The following is a 5904-nucleotide window of genomic DNA, read 5'->3' on the forward strand; positions in this document are numbered from 1 at the left end:
CTTTGGATGTCTTAAATGGGTACAGAAGATTTTTTTAATGGGATGGAACCAGTGTTCTAGGATTAGCCGCACTGTGCAGAATGTAGTTCCAATAGTTGGATGTGTGACTTAGTTAAAACTTCTTCAAAGTGTGACCAAGAAGAATATCTCCCTAACAAGGAGATATTGGTAGCCACCATGAGAAATGGCAGCAACAGGGGCCATATTGAGAAAGGAAACTTGCTCACCTTCCTCCAGCAGCCAACAACTGCTAATAGCTTTTTTCTTATGGGTGGGGCCTCATAATTCCTCCATCCATGGTGGAATTTCCACTAAGGAGCCACTGCATGTCTTCTAATGGGGGATTTTTAGGGCACTAAAGGGTGCTTGTGAATTTTCTGGACAGATCTTCAGCTTCAAATCCGTGAAATTTCCCTATTAGATACTCCTCCTGGAGCTCTTTGCCCAGAGAGTCATAGGCTTTGCTTAGGCAATGACTAGGTCCTATTTCTTTTTATAAAGCTCATGATACTTGGAGGAGGGCTTGAGTACTAAAAGGGGGAGGGGGAAGTGCATAGCTCAGGGGTCTAGCTAGTGTTATCTGATCTCACTCTCCCTTGGGCTTTTTTGAATCTGGCTGCTCTTCATACAGTCTCAAAATATGCACCAGCCCTTCCACAGCAAATGACAAGTGGTCTCTGGAGTCAGAGTGCCTGGGTTGGAAGCCAGGATCATCTAAATATTTACTACCTGTGAGGTTTTAAGAAAGTCACTTCTTACCTCTCTGCCTCGATTTGCCTAATTAAACAATGAAGACTATAATGAATAAACTAAAAATCTTTCAAAATTAAGGAAATATTACATGCAAAGCTATTAGTGTGGCACATATGGTAAGCATGTCAATAAAATTTAGATATAAAATATATCAACAACCAAGAGTTTAAAAGGGCCCAGGGTCTTAAGAAAACACAATGGGTTGGAGGAAGAGAGTGTGGAAAAACATGGGACCTCGAATGTGGGCTGAGAGATCATTTCTGGGTAAAAAACCAGTCTGACAAATTCCTGGACCTTGGACAAAGTAGGATGACTTTGGTGGCTGCTGAGGTCAAGAGGGAGAAACGCGAGGACAGGGAGGGTGGAGAAGCATGTGGGACAGGGTTAAGGAAACTGGCCTGTGGGGTGAGGAGAAGAGAATGCCTGGAGATGGAAAACAGGTGCTGTGTTTGAAGACTGTCCTCTGAGCTGAGCCTTTGGGTGCCATCGTATCTGCTGGTGCAGTAGGCAGGTTGACCTTCTCCAAATAAGTCTCAAAAACTCCCCATAATGTCATCTTAAAAAGCAAAGTGTCCACATTCCTCCTTTTTCCTTGAAAATCATAACCAAAATAAGTAAGCAAGTAAATAAATAATAAAGGCTTCTCTGTGGAGTTCTGGTTAAACATCTAGGTTCTGCTTGCCCCCCCCACCCACAGGAGGCCATCCAGACACTTTAACCAGACCTGTAGAGTCAAGAAGCTCCTGCAGTTTCCCAGTATGCGACTGGAAAACACAAAAATCTAATCTGGATTCTCTTGCCTGGTCAGGATTTGCTTTCCTAGGCTGAAACAGTTGACCTCGGAGGCATTTCCCCAACCCCCACATTCAGCAAACATTGGAGGTAAAAATGTCAACTTGTGAATATGTCTTCCCTTAAACACAGAAAAGGTAAGATCATTTTAGGATTATCTTTAGAGTCCCTGTAATTGTATTTCTTGATTTCCTTGGCTTGATTTCTTACAACAAGATACATATATATACAAAATTGTGATTTTCTATGAAATGCAAATCTTCCCTTTTAAAGTTATGGAATGTTCATTTTCCAACTTCCACTTAGGAAAATCCAGAAACATTTGACTGGACATTCAGGAAATCTTAAATAGTTTTTAAAGGAATAGGATTTCGTGTGGTGGAGTTGTCAAGAATTGAGTTCTTTGAAATGTAATTTCTGCGATGATAAATATATACACATACATATGTATATAAAATTTGTTTTAAGAAGATTCAATTTAGTACACCCGGCTTGTTATTTTGAAGGAGGTGCTGGTTGGTTTATTCTGCTGCCATTAACAGAGAATCTTTAAGTAGCCAGAGGGTTCCTCGGACAAGCTGTAGCCATTACAGAGCTCACTGAGTCTCTGAGATCCTAAAGAAGTCAAACTCTAGCGTTGAAACAGACAGAAAATAGACAAAATCTACTAGCATAAAGAGGAATAATTACAAAATTTTGGAAGCTGGGTCAGAAATGATAAACTCGAGAACAGTGGGAGGAATTATTCGTATAAATCTCCTTAGGATAGTTAACAAAATTTGTTCATTAAAAAAAAGAAAAAAAAAAAGAAACAGGAAACAAATTCCTAATAGCACTGTGACTTGGCATTCGGGTACTCAAAGCACAGTAAGCTAGCTGGGGGAATGTAAGCAGTTTCAGGACATTTTTCTAAAGTGTTCTTTGTAGTGTGTAAGAGTTTAGAATGTGGTTGGTTTTATGCACTGGTTCCCTTTTCTGTAAATGCTTCAAGAGGCAACTTACTTAAAGCTAACTCACGTTTCCACTGTAGGAACCAAGTGTCAGCCTCCTTGCGCTATGCAGGGAAACAGAGGCACACAGCTCCGGAGCCCTTAAAAGTTTTGCAATGAATGAGTGAATGAATGAAACCCGGCTGGGGCGCTGGAGGCTGGAAAACAAGCAGAAACTTTCTGGACTCACTGCAAGCTCAAAGCCTGCAAATTTAGGACACAGGACAGGCAGGGCTGCTGACACTGGGTCTGTGTTTCCTAACCCAAACACCTGTTCTCAGGTGTGTTTTTGACTGAGCAGCCCCTGCCAGACACCAGTTAGGTCCCTGGGCTACAGGAGAAGCAGATGCCTCCAGGGAGATCTAAGGAACTTTCTGCTCTGTCCTGAGCTGTGAGTAACTCTGAAGATTCAAGTTGTAGCTGACCTAGAGACTCCATTCCTCCATTCTAGAGCACACCCAAGTCTGATCCCTAATCCTAATCCGACCAGGGAATCCTTTTCCTGTCTTTCCTGATTCCCCCCCCATCAACGGAGCGATTAAATTAGACACAACCAGAAAGAGAACCCAGACCACTAGGAAAGTTACAGTGTTTCTTTGAGGGGAGATGATGGTGCAGGTTGTTTGGACTGTGGCAGAGCTGTGGGTCCCAGACTGGGAGCTGCGCTGAGCGGGACCGGTTTTCCCGGGCTGGCAGCTGCCTAGCAAAAGTTTCCTGTGGAACAGTGACCGGCGGGGGCGGGGGCGTTGGCGGGGGCGGCAGGCGCAGGGGCGTTGGCGGGGCCGTTGGCGGGGGCGGCAGGCGCAGCCCAGGACGCGGGGGCGGGGTGCGACCGGCTAGAGCCAGGCCGGAAGATCGTTAGAGAGGCTCGCTCAGCCCCGGGGCCCCCTGGCTAGCCTCCCTGCTCGCGGCTGCCCACCTGAGGACGTGACGCCCCACCAATCCCCTTCGAGCTCCTCCAGGCCCCTTTGCCTTGCACCGCCCCCCTCCTCACCCTGAAAGGCGCACCCTGCCCTGTCAGCTGTGCGCTCTCCCTGCGGAGCACCCTTCTGGCTTCTCGACAGAAGGATGCCTAAGCTCTTCTGTTGCCCTTAGCCAAACTTACTTTCCCGCCTCTCGAAAACTCGAGCTTTCCTCTTCCCCATCCCTTCAGCTCACTGTTTTCCACTCCGTTCCCCTCCTCTCCCATGCCACAAACCCAAGTCCCCTTTCCTCTCTCCCATCCCCTCCTCCCTTCCCGGGACCCCTGTAAACTCTTCTTCCTCCTTTATCTCAGAAACTCAGTCCCAGAGCTCCTGCTGGACTCGGTCTCTGTCTCCTGCTCTGATTCTTCTCGAAGTCATGGCAGGACCTGGGGGTTGGATGGACAAGGAGGTGACAGATCTGGGCCACTAACCGGTAAGTAAAGTACCTCCAGACCTCCACCCTCCTCGTGAGCTTCTTTCAGAGGCTTTTGAAAGCCCAGGGGAAAACAGCCCACACCCTCCAGCAGCCTAGGCCAGGACTTCGATGGGCTGTGCCTCAGGATGGACCAGGAAAGCAGGCAGAATCAGCGTCCCTGGGCTCCTGGCTAAGGTGAAGGCCAGAAAAAAGAAAGGGACCAGGTGAGGTTGGGGAGAAAGAAGTGGGTCCTACAGGGTGGGGCCTTTTCTAAATAGAGCCCGCTTTGTCTAGGTGCTCCCGGGTACCTGTCACAGCAGCATTCGTGGAGAGGACAAGGGGCTGACCGCCCCCCCAGCTTCTTTTGCCAGCCAAGATCTCTGCCTATGGGTGACCCCTTAAAAAGTAATGAGCACTAGAAAATTGAAGCATTGAGTAACACTGCTCTCACTTTGTAGTACTAGTTTCTAAAAGTTTATTCTCACCAGGAAAATGTTCTCGATTCAGTATTGCTGGAGCGAAAAGGACTCGATGGCTCCTAAATAAGAACTGGATTCTGTACATGCCTTTTATTTTTTTATTTTTTATTTTTTTTGGTTTTTTGAGACAGGGTTTCTCTGTATTGTTTCGGAGGCTATCGGTCCAGCCCGAGCTTGAACTCACAGAGATCCGCCTGCCTCTGCCTCCCGAGTGCTGGGATTAAAGGCGTGCGCCACCACCACCCGGCTCTGTACATGCCTTTTAATTCTTGAAACAATGTATTATGCCCCTTAGATAGCGAAATATAATTTTATGTTCGTGGTTATGCGCAGGGTCTGCTTTTACTCCTTGTCCGGTTGAAATTGATTGGTGCGCTACTAAAGGCATCGTAAACAACAGACTTACTACTGTAACAACACAGTTTATTTCATGGCATCCGGTTTCTGGCTGATACTGGATCCCACCCAAATCCATTTTCAAGTTCCCTTTTTAGATTGGCATTTCACTTGCACTCTCTCTTGAATGCAAAGGGCCCCTGGACTCTCCAAAGGAGAACTAAGCAGGCTCTGTGCTGGAATGATCGCCAAGAATGTGTAGTTCAGGCCTCCTTGCCTTGAGAAAAGCTAAATATTAACTGTGAGGTTATAGCACTATTCAAAGTCATCTTGCCTTAATTAATTTTTTGTATGTTTGGCATTTAAAGATATGGGTTGTTAATGACGGCAGATACCTTCCTCCCTAAAAATGGTGTGGTATGTGGTGAGGGGAAGTGGCCTACATGGGTAATATTTTATCAGACTGCTATCAATCATTAAGAGAACATACTTCAAATCAAAACTGTTGAATGGCAACTGTTAGAAATGCTGTTATTGTTGCAACTCCATAAAATAAGACCAAAGATAAAAAATTAAACCATTATTCATCCCACATACACTTTAAACCATTTCTTTTCCAGGACCTATACATGATATTATGGATTATGGAGAACTCAATTGGTGGATTGCATTTTGAGCAGAATTTTCTTTTTCAGATTGTGATTAATTTGTTCCTAAATAAGACTGTAAAGCCAGTGAGTGAGCTGCTCACCTCCTCAGCATTCTCTGTGTGTGTGTGTGTGTGTGTGTGTGTGTGTGTGCATGCGCACACACATGGACAAGCTGAAATAAACTGCTGTCTAAAAATGACCAAATTGGGGGATGGAAAAGACCTTATAGAAGCGATAGCACAGGGAACTCCAAACCCAAAGAACAACAACCACAAAAAAGTTGTGGTTTATTACCACAAACATTGAGGATAAATTCCCTGGATTAACTGACCTGGTCATGGCTGTGGACATACAGCTTTGATGAGAGTCCAGGAGATAAGAAAAAGGCTGAAACCTTTATACTGTAGTTCACTAAGCATTAGTGTTTGTTCTCAAGATTGGATGAGGGTGGCAGTGGGTACAGGAGAAAAAGATGAGCTTGCTTTGTAATGTTAGGGGATATTGAAAAGACACAAAAACATGGGC

At 45.4% G+C, this 5904-nt stretch overlaps 1 long non-coding RNA gene across 2 annotated transcripts; it reads left to right on the forward strand.

Moving 5' to 3' along the window:
- Nucleotides 1-3376: 3376 nt before the first annotated feature.
- On the forward strand, nucleotides 3377-4426 carry LOC121143745. Of its 2 annotated transcripts, none has more exons than XR_005881065.1 (3): nucleotides 3377-3932; nucleotides 4024-4138; nucleotides 4209-4426. It is a non-coding gene; the product is annotated as an uncharacterized LOC121143745 (long non-coding RNA). The 2 variants fall into 2 exon arrangements; XR_005881066.1 differs by having other exon boundaries at nucleotides 4027-4138.
- Nucleotides 4427-5904: the final 1478 nt, after the last annotated feature.

The sequence above is a fragment of the Mesocricetus auratus genome, unplaced genomic scaffold (genome assembly GCF_017639785.1).
Source record: "Mesocricetus auratus isolate SY011 unplaced genomic scaffold, BCM_Maur_2.0 Super-Scaffold_100013, whole genome shotgun sequence".
Lineage (NCBI taxonomy): Eukaryota > Metazoa > Chordata > Mammalia > Rodentia > Cricetidae > Mesocricetus > Mesocricetus auratus.